Raw genomic sequence first — 18661 nt, forward strand, 5'->3', positions numbered from 1 at the left:
ATTAAACCTTAAGAAATACAGCTTATGCATGAGGCCTGGCAAAACTAGGCCAAGAAATTTGCTAAGTTAAAGCCTACAATTAATAAGCGAAACATAGATTATAACTCTCAATATGACATATTACTACATTAATCTAATACATTTTCAATATTTCTTATGTGTTAATCATTCATTTAGTACATTTCGTGAACACTGGTGGCCATTCTCCGAGGTCACAATTTCAATCGTGCACATTATTTTTGTACATGATATTATTTTCTACAGAATTCATCATTCAAAAATACATAGACATGCATCAAAAATTTCTAATTTAGACATTTGCGTTAGCAGTGTCTCCAACATTATCTGGAAGGATTGTATTTGGGTTGTGTTTCAATACAAGTGTTTTTCCAATACTTATTTGTTTTTCATTGTTTTCCTGGTGATTGAATTCACTGTTTGTTCTATCCCATTTTTTCCTTGTGTAAACTGATGTTCATAAAAAGTGTACAGGCATGCAGTCTGTCAATCCTCCACTGCCATTCCTAGAATCGCCTGGAAAGCCTATCATTCCCTGGAAACAATGGTTAGACACTTTTGAAATGAATCTTGGGGCAAGTGGAGTGTTGCGTTTCAGACTGGAGAGAAAAAAATTGCTGCTTTTACATTCCCCGGGCTTTGAAGATATTTAGGTTTTTAAGCATCTACCAGAGGGGATACTGGCCGAGGGAGAAGAATTGGATGACTATCAAAAGGTGGTAAAGAATTTGATTACAGGATTTGATGTACAGCCCAGTCTGATAGTCCTACATCACAAGTTTTTCAAACGTTCACAAATGCAAAATGAGAACGCCAATGCCTATGTTATTGCACTAAGGAAGTTATGCTCTCAATGACAATTTGGAAATTCCATGACCAATTGGTAAGGGATCAGTTTATGGGCCACTGCTCTAAATGGGCCACTGCTCAGATAAACATACTCAACAAAAACTCCTAACCGTGGGTAACCCATCATTGGAAGACGTTATGAAAGTGTTTAATGGTGTAGTACTGGCACAGTTATTACTTAAAGAACTCAATGTGACTCTTCCAGCCCATCTGCTCATAGGGATGTCAAAATCTTGGAAAGGCATTTTTAAAATGTACTAACATATGTTTTAGGTGTGTTAAACATAGCAAGGATAGCAAAAGGTGTCCTGCCAAGAATATGTCTTTTCATACATTTCGCAAAATAGGACACTTTGCTAAAGTGTGCCAGAGCGGACAAAATAGGGCACCATAAGTGTGTTGTGGGGTGTGTGTCTATGCTGCGAAACATGATGGCTGCTCTGTGGCAGAGCTCCACCGCCCTTGCAGACCATGTGCTTCAACCTCCCCTCCCCGGGGCATTATGCCAGATCGATCAAGGCATAAATATTGCACAGCATACCCGGTTCAGCCAATGCAAAAAGAACAGTTGATGGACGGAATGTACACCAAATCAAACATTCACCCCAGTCACAGATCTGGATTTAATCCATCAGTTTTTTTGCTCACCATGCCATTCCAGTTTGGCCACAGTCATATGCAAATCAGTCTTGACCCTGTTCCCCATGGGAGCAGTCCAGCCCAAACTGCCAGGCCAGGTCCTCCCTGGACTAGAAGCAAGCATCCTGGGACCGGTTTCAGGGTATCACCCCTCTTCAGCTAGGCTAGCTTGAATCTGGTGGCACAGTAAGCACGGGACCCATGTCTGGGCATACTCTTCCCACTTGGAGCAACAAATGCAAAAAGAACAGTTGATGGACGGAATGTAGACCAAATCAAACATTCTTGCTGCAGCTGCAGGTTTGGTGCACGGTCAAGACAGAGGAAAGGTATGGCGGGGGCTGCTCAGGCCTCTACTGTCATCTGGCAACTTACTTTCTACTTCCTCTTACACCCACAAGGCTGTACTGGGGAAGAGAGGATGCAAGGGCAGGGCCAGAGCCCTGGAATCAGGCCCACGGACAACGGGGTCAGAGGTGCTTTCTGGAAAGCATCTCTTGACATGAAGGCCTGTAATCTACATGCCACTTTGATTGAAGAGGTGGCAGGGACTGCCAGGACCAGCAGATTGGTTGTGCTGGAAAATTTGGCCTGGCGGATGATTGGTTGCTGCAGTGAGAGCCTGAGTTCCTTCGGGATCCCTCCTCCCATCCACTCTCCCTATAAACTCCTGTAATGGTAATTGGCCAATCAACGGTCCCTTGAAGGTGTACAGGAGTACGTGAGGGATCGGGTGTCCTTGGTGAGGACAATGAGGGAATGGTAGAATGGAGAGGCTGCCCTGTTGCCTGGTCCTTGCTGGTCGTGATGGGATTTCATCTTGGCGGCCATTGGGAGGCTGCGACTGGGCCATTCTGGACTTTCTGCATAGGGGGTCTTGGAACTTAATGTTTTGTCACATTGTTGCCCAGTGACCTCCATTGATGATGATCCAGAGTCCTAGTGGTTGGTGGCAGCGAGGGGCAGGTTTGGCCATTGGAGTAGACTTATTTTGGGGCCTGTGTGGCTGCTTTATGGGGAGCTCACAGAGCTGCCATTGGTCCTGGTGTTGCTTGGAAGACCCCTGGAAAAAAAGGCTGTGCAGGGGCTCAGTTGGCCCAACCGTTACCACGTTCACAGCATGGCACATGATAAACCAACATCTGTGCCTGCCCACCAAGAATTTGAATAATATGCAGAACACAATGCCCCTGCAGGGGAGCCGGGGACAACTGGGGGGCCCTGCAAAGGATGATAATGCCCAGACATCATCCATACTACAGCCTATCCAGGACCTCAAGGTCAATATGACGGGCAAGATGGGGGAACTGAAGGTGGACCTGGCACTGATCTGTCAAGATCTGCGCATACTACTCACAGGGTCACCGAAGTGGAAAGTTGTCTGTCCGAAATGGAGGGCACAGTCAAGTCACAGGAGGAACATTTGGTGCAGCTGCAGTGGCTGGTGAGTCAGCTCAAGACTAGGGCTGAGGACAGTGAGAGTAGGTCCAGAAAGAAGCACTTGTGGGTGGTGGGCATCCTCAAAGGGACTGGTGGCGCTACACCTACCAATTTTATGTGGGACTGGCTGTTGAGCTGGGCTCCCAAGGCAGAAGTATTGGCCTTCTTTATTGCTGAAAATGCCCACAGGGCCCTGACTGCTAAACTCCAGTCGGTTCATTGTGAGAGTGCTCAATTATGCTGACATGGATGCTATTTTCAGGATGGCATGGAAGATGGATCACTTGTTGCATCAGTATATCCCTGTGATGATTTTTCTGTACTACAGTTTGAAAGTTCTACATCAGCTGTGCACGTTTCAGGAGGCCAAACAAAAACTAAGGGCCATCAGTCTTATCTACATGCTTTTGTTCTCCACCATCTCAACAATCTCTCCAGTCTTCGGTGCACGGAGACACAAGAGTGTGTGAGTGGGGAGGGAGTGCAGAGGGAATTGCTTGTGGCTCTGCACAGGAGGTCGAGGCACAGGGAAAGGAGAGCACAATTGTTGGAGCCTGTGCCCACCGGCATAAAGAAGGACATAGCCACTTTGCCAGCTGGTCCAGGATCCCAGGATGATGTTGCAGGCTTTCAGCGGGAGCCCTGCTCACCTCACAACTTGAAGACTGAGCTAATTTGTGGGTGATCTAATTTAAGACTTTATCTGCAAAGGGAGGTTTGCAGCCAAACAAAACTAGTAGCTATCTTTCCTTTTGGGTTGGGGTTCGGTTTTGTTGGAGAGGGGGATTCCGTTGTAGGAGGGATACTCATCACAGGTTAGCCTTGTTGGCTAGGTCCCTAGAAGCATCACAATAGGTACTTCAAATTCATGAAGTATGTGGGGGAGCGGGAAGGTAGGTGGGGAGTTGGAGTGTTTGGTGTCCTTTTTAGGTGCTGGTGTTCAACATAGGTGCATTGCATGTACACATTGGAGGTGGACACAGCATTTTGACACATCTTGTCCATGGCAGAGGTGGTGACTTCACCTCCAAGGGTCTGGCTGCTCCTAAAATAGAGTTGTGGAATGTGAATGGAATATTAGATTAGATCAAGTGAGGGGTTGGTTAGGCCAGGAGGCAATATTAAGGAACTCATTGCATACACAGACTCTGCTTTGGCAAGAACTCACACAAAACAAGGCAGGTTTGGATGGCCACTCAAAGCTGAATCTTCCGATATGGAGACAAGATCAGCAAAACCCTGCACTGGCATTGTACTCCCACATTGGAGCCAGCCTCTGTGGCATACCTCCAGTCACCTGACAAGTTACGATGGTGGAGGGGGAGCCTATAGCCCAAGCCTTTGTGACCTTTTGTCAGGACTTGTACCAGGTGAACCAGCTGAGTCCGCAAGAAGATCTGCATCAACTTGTGCATGATCTGCAGACTGTACGACGAAACAACAACTGCAAAAAAAACTACTGCCTTAACAACGAGGTCGGAACACCGACCTCGTTGCTACTACTAATGATTTTACCACGAATGCCTTAACAACAATATTTCATTGTAAAGGCATTCCTGATAAAATCATTAGCAATAGGCACCATTCACCCTACATCCCTCACCCCACCCAACCAACCAACCCCACCCCAAAACCTAAAACCCCCTGACCCCCCACCCACTCCCCAAAACCAAAAACGCCCCACCCCCCCACACCCACCCCAAAACCTAAAACCCCCTGACCCCCCACCCACTCCCCAAAACCAAAAACGCCCAACCCCCCCAACCCCACCCTAAAACCTAAAATCCCCTGACCCCCCACCCACTCCCCAAAACCAAAAACGTCCCACCCCCAACCCCACCCCAAAACCTAAAACCCCCTGACCCCCCACCCACTCCCCAAAACCAAAAACGCCCCACCCCCCCAACCCCACCCTAAAACCTAAAACCCCCTGACCCCCCACCCACTCCCCAAAACCAAAAACGTCTCACCCCCCAACCCCACCCCAAAACCTAAAACCCCCTGACCTCCCACCCACTCCCCAAAACCAAAAATGCCCCACCCCCCCAACCCCACCCCAAAACCTAAAACCCCCTGACCTCCCACCCACTCCCCAAAACCAAAAATGCCCCACCCCCCCAACCCCACCCCAAAACCTAAAACCCCCTGACCCTCCACCCCCTCCCCAAAACCTAAACCCACACTTACCTTCGCCAAGTCCCTTCTTTGTACCTTAACCACGCATGTTCGTTGTTCAGAACATACGTAGTTAAGGCACAAAAAACCGAAGTCGTGGTTAAAAAAAGCGTTGTTGCGCTTTCGTTAACCACGACCTTTGGAAAAAAAAAGTCGTAAAAAAGGATGTTTCCCTGATCTGCCTATACCTTGTCTGTCTCTGGACGGTCTGGACTTCTAGGATGCTGAGGTCACTGGCAAAAAGCTGTAGGTAGCCCTGGCACAGCTGCAGCTTGGGCCTAATGGGCTCTCACTGGAATACGGGCTCTTGGTGTGTCTCCAGGTGAGCCCGCTGTTGCTGGAGATGGTTCAGGAGGCACTTAAGAGGGGTCAACTACCTCCTAATCTCAGGACAGCTGACTGTAATGCTCCCGAATCCGGGTACGGAGGTCATGCATTGTGAAGACGTTTGCCCCCCCATTTCACTCCTGAACACGGAAGTGAAAATATGGGCCAAGACTTTGGCCATCCATCTGGGGAAGTTCATCAAGCATCTGGTCCTTCCTAACTAGTCTGGGTTCATGCACCAGTGTGCCACTCGCCACAACACAGTCACCCTAGGTGATCTAGTAGGGGAACATAGAGCCTTAATATCTGACGACTGTCAGAAGGCCTTCAACTCCGTTGACTGGGCCTACATAGTGGCTCTTTTTGCTCAAGTTGGATGTGGCCCCCAAATTCATAAGCTATGTTTGTGTCTTGTACACCAATCTTTGAGCCAGAGTGCAGGTGGGAGGGTGGCCACAGAGTGGTTCCCAGTGATAAGGTGCACTCATCAGGGGTGTCCTCTGCCCCCCCTGCTGTTTGCAGTGGTGACTGAACCCCTGGCAGCTTGCATGCGGGTCAATGTATTATTCAGGGGCTTCCATTGGGACGGCTTAGTGAGTGATAGGATTTCCCTTCATGTAGATGATATCCTTTTGTACTTGGGTGACCTGGGCACATCGAAGCCTAGGGCACTGCAGATGCTGAATGTGTTTGGTACCTACTCTGGCCTTCGGATCAAACCCTGGAAATTGGTGGTTTAACCCAAAGCTCCATGCCTGGTCGATATGTTCTGAGTGTCAGGAATATCGAATAAGCCTCCCGGGGTTTTGGTACTTGGGAGTATTTGTCACAGGGTATGCACAGTGTTCATATGATAGGAATTTGAAGCCACAGATGGAGCGGCTGGCATGGGACACTAAGGGACACAGGTACAAAAAGCAGGTTTTGCGACTCACAAAATTGCGAGTCAGAGCGACTCGCAGTTTGCGACTCGCCACACCTGATGTACAACAGTGTCAATGACACTGTTTGCTATTCCCAATAGGGTCGCAAATGACCTACCTCATGATTATTCATAGGGTAGGTCGCAATTTCCGACCCCATTGAAAATGGGTGCCCTCACAGGGATGGTGGCCTGTTGGAGATAGCAGACCACCATGTCTGTGACTGCTTTTAAATAAAGCAGGTTTTTTTTTTTTAAATGCATCCCGTTTTCCTCAAAGGAAAACGAGATGCATTTCAAAATCTAAAAAGGAAAAGTTTTTTTCAGTTTTTCAGAGCAGGCAGTGGTCCGTGGGACCACTGCCTGCTCTGAATAAATATTTTGGCTACCATTCACAAAGGGGTAGGGGTCCCCTTCATATTTGCAAATAGGTTAGCACCAGTTTGAAACTGGTGCTAACTGCGTTTGTTTTGCGACCGAATTCGAGGTCACAAAACAATCATACATACCATTTGGATTCAGTATTAGGAAGGGATGCCCTTGTCACACCCCTTACTAATACTGAATCACAAAACCCAAACTGCGATTCGGTAACGAGTTACCGAATCGCAGTTTGGGCTTTGTACAGCCCAAATAGTATTTTTCAAGTTCCAAACGGGCCGATTCGCTGATTGCATCTTGAAAACTGCTTCGTACATTTGGCCCTAAGTTCTGGACCACCCTTCCATTGTCCTTAATGGGACATTCTGCCACCTTTAGGATGGTAACACTGCCAAGGCTCCTATACCAATTACAAAATCTCCCCTACTAGATTGGTAGAAAACCTTTTTTGTGAAGTTAAATGCACTTCTATGGACACTGCTTTCGGGAGGAGGGCTGCCCATTTTTCCTTAGAAAAGTGCTGTAGACTGGTATTTGAGGAGGGCATAGCCATGCCGGACTTTCACCTGTAGCATTGGGTGGTCCATCTTCTTCTTAGTAATGATTGGGGGTTCACTGACCCGGCTTATTTCCTCGAGGCGGGGGCCATGGGTCTTCAGGGCCTTTGGCATTTTCTGTATGGGGGCTTTGTGCCCGGCTCACCCCCCCGGCCACTCAGGTGGTGTTGGAGGCTTGGGTGGCAGCTAAGAAAGCTACCCGATGGACAGGCAGGCTAATGCTGGAGACTCTGCTATGGCAGGCCGAATATCTCCCACTGGCTGTGGCTCCGCAGGGCTTAACAGCGTGGGATGCTATCGCATTTTTACTCTGTGAGATGTTCTTCACAATCGGATATTGAAATCTTTCTAAGAGTTACAGGCAGAGTATACTTCGCATCATATGCAGTTTTTTTGGCACTTGCAACTCCGCCACACCCTAACACCAGTGCTCCAGGCAACTGAGGAGGTACTGAAGTTCTCATCATTGGAGGCTAAGCTTCTCCTTACAAACATCAAGGAGCACAAGTTGTTGCAGATGTATAAGATGCTGCTAAGGAATGTACCTGATCCCATGGTGTCAGCACAAAAGGCCTGGGAGAGGTAGCTGGGGGAGCTTGACAAAGAGGATTGAAGAGAGGTGCTGGAGGCTCCTAGGGAGGCTAGGGATAGCTTTGCAGTTTCGGCACATACAGCTAAAGCTGCTCCATCGTGTATATTACACCAGGGCCTGGTTTCACCACATGGGGTTGATACCCGACAGGCGGTGCTTGCGTTGCAGGAACTCCCGAGGGAATCAGTCACAGAAGTTCTGGCACTGTCCTGTTCTGTCTTATTTTTGGGAGAGTGTTCTGAGGAGATTGGAGAGGGTGGTGAGCTGGGAAATTCCAAGGGATCCTAGGCTGATGCTGCTTCATGTGACAAATGAGCTGGTTGGTACACTCTATCATAGGGCACTCCTATTACTGAGCGTAATAGTCACCAAGAGAGGCATTGCAAAGGTATGGAAGGATGTGGTTGCTCCCTCGGTTGAGGTTTGGACCAAAGGCAAAGACTTTTGCATTAGCATGAAAGGCCCCATTTATAAAGCATGAGGTTAACTTAAGAAACACTACAATATATGGACGGGATGTGCGGAGGTTAGAGGCATACACCTATAGCCTTGCCCAGGTTATGGACTCACAGGGCACAATGGGTTAACACAGGAGGGAGGTGTCTGGTGTAAGACTGTAAAAGGGTAATCCAGGCATAGATTCAATGTTTGCTATTGTTCCACCTGATGGATGAATATTGGGGACATACTTATGTGCTGTGTTGTTCTGCCTAATGCTGTGTTCTGTACTTGTAATGTGAGGCACTAATGCACCATGGTTTGAAAATCATTAAAACGTTTTTCTTTTTAAAAAGAAAGTTAGTTGCGTGGTGGATGATGGTGTGACAGATCAACACATTGCAAAGGAATTCCAAGACATGATTGTGGTTATCACTGAGGACAAGATTGTAACTGGAGACACAAGTAATTGTGTAAATCCTTATGTTGATGTTCAGGTGAAGGGCAAGACTTTGCAGCTGTTGGTTGATTTGGGAGCGTGCATCATGTTGATTATGTCTGAGTTGTTTTGCAAGATATGGGGTGACAGAGTGTTGTTTCCTCCAGATAGAGCCCTGGTGTCTTACGAAGACAGGAAAATTGATTTTGAAGGATTTGTTGAAAACGTCCTAGTGTTTAAGGGGTGCAAGATCCAAGGCAAAATCTATCTGTCATTAAGAGATTATATAAAACCCTTATTCATTAGATTGGAAATGCAGTTGGGATGAGGGGAAGATTGGCCTTGCCTTGCCTTACTGGATTTTTCCTGCACTGGCATTGTACTCCCACATTGGAGCCAGCCTCTGTGGCATACCTCCAGTCACCTGACAAGTTACGATGGTGGAGGGGGAGCCTATAGCCCAAGCCTTTGTGACCTTTTGTCAGGACTTGTACCAGGTGAACCAGCTGAGTCCGCAAGAAGATCTGCATCAACTTGTGCATGATCTGCCGACTGTACGACGAAACAACGACTGCAAAAAAAACTACTGCCTTAACAACGAGGTCGGAACACCGACCTCGTTGCTACTACTAATGATTTTACCACGAATGCCTTAACAACGATATTTCGTTGTAAAGGCATTCCTGATAAAATCATTAGCAATAGGCACCATTCACCCTACATCCCTCACCCCACCCAACCAAACCCACCCCAAAACCTAAAACCCCCTGATCCCCCACCCACTTCCCAAAACCAAAAACGCCCCACCCCCCCAACCCCACCCTAAAACCTAAAATCCCCTGACCCCCCACCCACTCCCCTAAACCAAAAACGTCCCACCCCCCAACCCCAACCCAAAACCTAAAAGCCCCTGACCCCCCACCCACTCCCCAAAACCAAAAACGCCCCACCCCCCCAACCCCACCCTAAAACCTAAAACCCCCTGACCCCCCACCCACTCCCCAAAACCAAAAACGTCCCACCCCCCTAACCCCACCCCAAAACCTAAAACCCCCTGACCTTCCACCCACTCCCCAAAACCAAAAATGCCCCACCCCCCCAACCCCACCCCAAAACCTAAAACCCCCTGACCCTCCACCCCCTCCCCAAAACCTAAACCCATACTTACCTTCGCCAAGTCCCTTCTTTGTACCTTAACCACGCATGTTCGTTGTTCAGAACATACGTAGTTAAGGCACAAAAAACCGAAGTCGTGGTTAAAAAAAGCGTTGTTGCGCTTTCGTTAACCACGACCTTCGGAAAAAAAAAGTCGTAAAAAAGGATGTTTCCCTGATCTGCCTATACCTTGTCTGTCTCTGGACGATCTGGACTTCTATGATGCTGAGGTCACTGGCAAAAAGCTGTAGGTAGCCCTGGCACAGCTGCAGCTTGGGCCTAATGGGCTCTCACTGGAATACGGGCTCTTGGTGTGTCTCCAGGTGAGCCCGCTGTTGCTGGAGATGGTTCAGGAGGCACTTAAGAGGGGTCAACTACCTCCTAATCTCAGGACAGCTGACTGTAATGCACCCAAATCCGGGTACGGAGGTCATGCATTGTGAAGACGTTGCCCCCCCATTTCACTCCTGAACACGGAAGTGAAAATATGGGCCAAGACTTTGGCCAACCATCTGGGGAAGTTCATCAAGCATCTGGTCCTTCCTAACTAGTCTGGGTTCATGCACCGGTGTGCCACTCGCCACAACACAGTCACCCTAGGTGATCTAGTAGGGGAACATAGAGCCTTAATATCTGACGACTGTCAGAAGGCCTTCAACTCCGTTGACTGGGCCTACATAGTTGCTCTTTTTGCTCAAGTTGGATGTGGCCCCCAAATTCATAAGCTATGTTTGTGTCTTGTACACCAATCTTTGAGCCAGAGTGCAGGTGGGAGGGTGGCCACAGAGTGGTTCCCAGTGATAAGGTGCACTCATCAGGGGTGTCCTCTGCCCCCCCTGCTGTTTGCAGTGGTGACTGAACCCCTGGCAGCTTGCATGCGGGTCAATGTATTATTCAGGGGCTTCCATTGGGACGGCTTAGTGAGTGATAGGATTTCCCTTCATGTAGATGATATCCTTTTGTACTTGGGTGACCTGGGCACATCGAAGCCTAGGGCACTGCAGATGCTGAATGTGTTTGGTACCTACTCTGGCCTTCGGATCAAACCCTGGAAATTGGTGGTTTAACCCAAAGCTCCATGCCTGGTCGATATGTTCTGAGTGTCAGGAATATTGAATAAGCCTCCCGGGGTTTTGGTACTTGGGAGTATTTGTCACAGGGTATGCACAGTGTTCATATGATAGGAATTTGAAGCCACAGATGGAGCGGCTGGCATGGGACACTAAGGGACACAGGTACAAAAAGCAGGTTTTGCGACTCACAAAATTGCGAGTCAGAGCGACTCGCAGTTTGCGACTCGCCACACCTGATGTACAACAGTGTCAATGACACTGTTTGCTATTCCCAATAGGGTCGCAAATGACCTACCTCATGATTATTCATAGGGTAGGTCGCAATTTCCGACCCCATTGAGAATGGGTGCCCTCACAGGGATGGTGGCCTGTTGGAGATAGCAGACCACCATGTCTGTGACTGCTTTTAAATAAAGCAGGTTTTTTTTTTTTAAATGCATCCCGTTTTCCTCAAAGGAAAACGAGATGCATTTCAAAATCTAAAAAGGAAAAGTTTTTTTCAGTTTTTCAGAGCAGGCAGTGGTCCGTGGGACGACTGCCTGCTCTGAATAAATATTTTGGCTACCATTCACAAAGGGGTAGGGGTCCCCTTCATATTTGCAAATGGGTTAGCACCAGTTTGAAACTGGTGCTAACTGCGTTTGTTTTGCGACCGAATTCGAGGTCACAAAACAATCATACATACCATTTGGATTCAGTATTAGGAAGGGATGCCCTTGTCACACCCCTTACTAATACTGAATCACAAAACCCAAACTGCGATTCGGTAACGAGTTACCGAATCGCAGTTTGGGCTTTGTACAGCCCAAATAGTATTTTTCAAGTTGCAAACGGGCCGATTCGCTGATTGCATCTTGAAAACTGCTTTGTACATTTGGCCCTAAGTTCTGGACCACCCTTCCATTGTCCTTAATGGGACATTCTGCCACCTTTAGGATGGTAACACTGCCGAGGCTCCTATACCAATTACAAAATCACCCCTACTAGATTGGTAGAAAACCTTTTTTGTGAAGTTAAATGCACTTCTATGGACACTGCTTTCGGGAGGAGGGCTGCCCATTTTTCCTTAGAAAAGTGCTGTAGACTGGTATTTGAGGAGGGCATAGCCATGCCGGCCTTTCACCTGTAGCATTGTGTGGTCCATCTTCTTCTTAGTAATGATTGGGGGTTCACTGACCCGGCTTATTTCCTCGAGGCGGGGGCCATGGGTCTTCAGGGCCTTTGGCATTTTCTGTATGGGGGCTTTGTGCCCGGCTCACCCCCCCGGCCACTCAGGTGGTGTTGGAGGCTTGGGTGGCAGCTAAGAAAGCTACCCGATGGACAGGCAGGCTAATTCTGGAGACTCTGCTATGGCAGGCCGAATATCTCCCACTGGCTGTGGCTCCGCAGGGCTTAACAGCGTGGGATGCTATCGCATTTTGACTCTGTGAGATGTTCTTCACAATCGGATATTGAAATCTTTCTAAGAGTTACAGGCAGAGTATAGTTCGCATCATATGCAGTTTTTTTGGCACTTGCAACTCCGCCACACCCTAACACCAGTGCTCCAGGCAACTGAGGAGGTACTGAAGTTCTCATCATTGGAGGCTAAGCTTCTCCTTACAAACATCAAGGAGCACAAGTTGTTGCAGATATATAAGATGCTGCTAAGGAATGTACCTGATCCCATGGTGTCGGCACAAAAGGCCTGGGAGAGGTAGCTGGGGGAGCTTGACAAAGAGGATTGGAGAGAGGTGCTGGAGGCTCCTAGGGAGGCTAGGGATAGCTTTGCAGTTTCGGCACATACAGCTAAAGCTGCTCCATCGTGTATATTACACCAGGGCCTGGTTTCACCACATGGGGTTGATACCCGACAGGCGGTGCTTGCGTTGCAGGAACTCCCGAGGGAATCAGTCACAGAAGTTCTGGCACTGTCCTGTTCTGTCTTATTTTTGGGAGAGTGTTCTGAGGAGATTGGAGAGAGTGGTGAGCTGGGAAATTCCAAGGGATCCTAGGCTGATGCTGCTTCATGTGACAAATGAGCTGGTTGGTACACTCTATCAGAGGGCACTCCTATTACTGAGCGTAATAGTCACCAAGAGAGGCATTGCAAAGGTATGGAAGGATGTGGTTGCTCCCTCGGTTGAGATTTGGACCAAAGGCAAAGACTTTTGCATTAGCATGAAAGGCCCCATTTATAAAGCATGAGGTTAACTTAAGAAACACTACAATATATGGACGGGATGTGCGGAGGTTAGAGGCATACACCTATAGCCTTGCCCAGGTTATGGACTCACAGGGCACAATGGGTTAACACAGGAGGGAGGTGTCTGGTGTAAGACTGTAAAAGGGTAATCCAGGCATAGATTCGATTTTTGCTATTGTTCCACCTGATGGATGAATATTGGGGACATACTTATGTGCTGTGTTGTTCTGCCTAATGCTGTGTTCTTTACTTGTAATGTGAGGCACTAATGCACCATGGTTTGAAAATCATTAAAACGTTTTTCTTTTTAAAAAGAAAGTTAGTTGCGTGGTGGATGATGATGTGACAGATCAACATATTGCAAAGGAATTCCAAGACATGATTGTGGTTATCACTGAGGACAAGATTGTAACTGGAGACACAAGTAATTGTGTAAATCCTTATGTTGATGTTCAGGTGAAGGGCAAGACTTTGCAGTTGTTGGTTGATTTGGGAGCGTGCATCATGTTGATTATGTCTGAGTTGTTTTGCAAGATATGGGGTGACAGAGTGTTGTTTCCTCCAGATAGAGCCCTGGTGTCTTACGAAGACAGGAAAATTGATTTTGAAGGATTTGTTGAAAACGTCCTAGTGTTTAAGGGGTGCAAGATCCAAGGCAAAATCTATCTGTCATTAAGAGATTATATAAAACCCTTATTCATTAGATTGGAAATGCAGTTGGGATGAGGGGAAGATTGGCCTTGCCTTACTGGATTTTTTAATGTCATGCTGTACACAAACTTGAAGAGTAAATGTGTACCTCACTGGGATGTAGACGGAGTGTAATCATTTTGCAAGGCGAGCCTCCCCAAAAAGGATAATGGTAGGGAAGCCGATTTGTTTATATCTTGGTTTTTCCTGTCTAGAAGGGAGGTGATATTATTATCCCAAAAGGCTTGCGATGTTGGATATACCTGCTTCCCCAAGTATTTAAACTTGTCATGATAAAGCTGTTACTCTGTAATACTCCCCCACATGTCTATCTCCACCTTGGTAGGAGCCACTAAGGACTTAGACCAATTCACAACTAGGCACAAATCCATACTTTACAGGTCAAAGATTGCCATGGCTCTATCTGCAATGTTGTAGGGTTGTAAAGATAGAGAAGTATATCTTCCACATATAGAGAAACATGATCTTCATGCCCCTTTCCACTTAAAGCCCCAATATAGGGCGCTCCTGTGTGTTCTCTCTGTCAGTGGATCTATGATCAAAGTGAACAACAAGCCTAGGGGTTGTCACTGATCTGACTCCTCTATTTTTGTATGTGCTGATCACTTCCATGAGTCAGCTAGCCAGTTCTGTGTGTGATGGTTCATGGGTCGCAATCCAAGATTCGTGGGGAGAGAAGGTTCAGCCACTGCTGCCTGATGCTATGGAACTGTGCAACTTCCTTCTGGATAGTGGATTACTTTGGATTTGTGGGGTGTGGGCGGCAGAGCACAATGAAGAGCATCTGTCCTCTTCAGCCATCCAGTCACCCCTCCCCATGAATTGATGGATATTCAGCACTATAGAGCCTTATTAAGTAATGAAGCATTTTTGCTTTCATAGTGCAGGATTTGCACACCCTCTTGTGATGTTGCAGATGTATTTGTGTCTGTTTTGATGTTTGATTTTCTCCATTAACCTTCTAATGCTAACAGTTATGTATTTAGCATTTTCCTTTTCAATGGTTGGGATTTGTTTTGTGTCTTCTCTATTTGTCTATTGAAGCCATTGATAACCTTATTTTACAACTGATCCACTGATGATATCAGTCTGTTGGGAGATGGCTTAAGGTGTGAATCATTTCCTAACAGATTGAGTTGTTTTCTATTTTCTGTAAGCATTTTAACATTCTTCTGAGTGGGTCGTTTTCACAGAAAGAGATGAGGTGAGAATGGGGGAGATTTCTGTGACAGGTTTAGTTCTGAGAAGATAACATCCAACATGTGTCCATCTGCATTTGTTAATCATTGTTACAAATTTGGATAAATTAAGGGCCTTGATTTGATGGATCTGTATGTGTGAGGTCAGTTTGGTCGAACAAGTTAAAGTATTCTATTGCACCAACATTGTGTCCTATTAAGGAGACAAAGAATGCACTATTGTTCTTTGGTGATCGATATTTGTTTAAGAATAAGGATTTGAGTGTGGGAGAGCATCTATGAAAACAAATTTGCATTGAGTCATAGTGAAATCTTCTAAATTTGTGATCATTAGAGTGTGTTTTGGAAGATAACTGCAAGATCAACATCAGGGGTGAAGCTTGGTTAGTATGTATATTTGAGGGGGGTGAGCTTCAGATTTCCCAACAATCACGCTGGGACATCTTGTCACAACACGTTATATGAGAGACAGGAAGGGAGCTTATGGAGTGAAGGAAAGAGAGAGGAGTGTGGACTGTTAGTAGTTAACTTAAAACGCAATATTTTGCAAACTGATCAACATTTTTAAGGCCTTCATAACATAGAAAGAGATTGTGTGTGTTTTGTCAAATCCCACGTGAAAACCGACAGACACTTCACATTACTGGTTAAAAGCACTTGCTCCCAACTATTTTCTACAGAATACATTTTTAAGGAGGGTGTAACACCCCCAACACCACCCCCGCCCCCATCACAAAGGAGTTCACTCCTCTGGGACAAGTATTGAAATAAGATTTCTTATTCTGTTAAATTAAAATCATGGGCGATCGGTGGAACCTTATCACCTAGCCAGATTTCTGTTGTAAACCAGAGGTTCAGATATGAGTCCTGCTGGTGCTTCTCCATGGATCGTGCATTGAGACAGTTTGGTTAGTATGAAGTGGTCAGGTGTAGTTGATTTGTGGCATATACGTTGTGCAGGTTGTGAGGAAAGAGATGGATAACAATCAAGTGGTAGTAGAGGAATGCTCAACTTCATCTTTAGGGAGATCAAAGTATACTTCCACAGGGATAGGAGAGGTAGGGGAGCAAGTGGGTGCATAAAGCCTATTAAAGAGTCAATCCAGAGTTACTATAAGATTTGGAAGGGATAGGTGATCTATAATGAGATTAACTGGGGCACCGGAAATGGAGGGTAATGTTAGAGGGAGGGCAAATATGATTGAGATTTTTGAGAATATTCTTAAGTACACAAATAGAAGTCATACTGATGGTTAATGGTGAGGAAGGCTTAGAAGCAAGAAATGGAGAGGTGCGAGTGCAGAGAGCTGTAAACTTGGGATAAAATAACATAGTCAAAATAGTTTCACTAAACCCAGTGACACAGTCACATTGATCATTACAGATTTGTGGAGGTTGCTGCAATCGCTGATTGCTTTGAAGCAAGCAGAATCCTGGTTTGCACCCATAAATAGCTGCGGCTTCTGCATACAAGTAGTAGAATGTTTAAGCACTGGCCTCCGATCTTTTTATTTACATCTAATAACAAAAACTGCAACTTGTTTGAAGATAGCCTCTGCCTTTTCTCTATGTCAGCTCTAAGTCGACTTAGTAGCATAATGTAACCTACATAATGAAACTTAACCCATTCTAAAGGATCGGTGTTAACAACGAAGTAACATTTTCAAATACTATTTGGTTTTATAATTACAACTTTGTTTTTGTCCCGTTTGTCAGTTTTTATTTTTTTTATTTTTACAAACCATACTGAACAAAGCTTTTAATAAGCTTACGTATAGAATTCTCAGTCAGCAAAGAACTGTACCATCTGAAAACAATATTTTTGCTATTCTAGTATTGCCCAATCTCAAATTGTCCCGTTTCAGACCCATCATTCAAAACAAGCATTTGCAATGCTATAGGTCACGCATTTGCTTGAGTTAGAGTTAATGGCATTGTAAATTTATAACTGGTCTTTTCTTGTCGCATACATTGGTCAACCCTGCCTCATAATTTCGTCTTTTCCTGCCATATCATTTCAGTCGCCTGGCAGCACAAAGGGGAAAGACAAAAGAATAAAAAATAGTTGGCCCACGCTGATATATATCGGCAATCGTGCAATAATCCATGTAATAGGGGCAGTCTGCAAGGCACGACAAAAACAGCCTCAAGGTGGGGCAAACGTAAAGCATTTACCTATGACATCAAGTGATTTTTGAAAGGCAAGCTCAGGAACGAATGAAAGTGATGGGCATGGTTAAAAGCCCACAATACTTACAACAGGTCACATCACTTGGATGCTTGACCTAAAAAACTGAGAAAAAAGCAAGGTGTCTAGATTACACCATTGGTGCACACTTGTAAGAATAAAGAAACTCTCAGTGCATTCCCCATTGGGCCCGTAGTGCACATGAGCTGTTGTATCATTATGGAAGCTATGTAGCACTCTTATGAAGGGGTAATGCAATCCCTGGTGTTCCACTGCAAACCCTAACTGTTTACAATTGACCAGGTCAAAGGGCGATTTCAGGTCAATAAATGTTAAATACAGTGGAACTCATATATTCATACAAATTAGGTATAAAAGCATGACATGGTCAATCATTTCAATACCCTGAAAAAGCCTGCCTGATTTTCAGCGAGGACATTTCCGGAGTGAACCTGTTCTTTTCAAATGGTTGAAGAGTACTGCCATAAGTCGTGCAAGCCCCATCAGATACCGATGTGGGGCAGTAATCACCTAGGAGTCATACCAGTCCTCAGGATGGAATTAATGACTTTAGTGATAACTGGAGTCCAGGTTTTTGGCTCAGCCTTAAAATAATCGCTAAAACAAAATCGGGACAAGTTTTTGTTGGATTTAATGCTTACAATGGCATTTTCCACTAGGTGAATTTTATGTGCAGCTTAGCATTTGCATCGAGCAGTTGTTGGTGTTTGTTAGAAATGGGGTCTTTGGTTGACAGTCAGGTTACCCCCTGTTCAAGCAAGGACCCTCACTCTAGTCAGGGTAAAAGAGAATCACCCTCAGCTAACCCCTGCTTACCCCCTTGGTAGCTTGGCAGAGCAGTAGGCTTAACTTCAGAGCGCTAGGTGTAAAGTATTTGTACCAACACACACAGTAACTTAATGAAAACACTACAAAATGACACAACACCGGTTTAGAAAAATAGGAAATATTTATCTAAATAAAACAAGACCAAAACGACAAAAATCCGACATACACAAGTCAAGTTATGAATTTTTAGAGATTAAACTCAAAAATAGCGCTTAGAAACAAAAATGCTTCGATGAAATGTTAACACGGCGTCGTGACAGAGTCGTTCCCAGCAAGCCGACACCAGCGGGGCCGGACACGGAGTCGTGTAGACCCCCAAGTACAGTACCTTTGGTGAAGAGTGAAAACAAGACGGTGCGCGAAGTCGGGGATCGCGGCGTCTGTGCGAAACGTTGAATCCGTGCACTTCGAGTGGCGTCGCTCATGACGTGGTGCGGCGACTTCCACGGAGTCGCGGACTTCAGTGGGGCTGCTGCGGCGTCGGGGCTGCGAAGACCGTCGCATTCCAGCGAAGGTCACGGCGT

The sequence above is a fragment of the Pleurodeles waltl genome, chromosome 6, assembly GCF_031143425.1.
Source record: "Pleurodeles waltl isolate 20211129_DDA chromosome 6, aPleWal1.hap1.20221129, whole genome shotgun sequence".
NCBI classification, from domain to species: Eukaryota; Metazoa; Chordata; class Amphibia; order Caudata; family Salamandridae; genus Pleurodeles; species Pleurodeles waltl.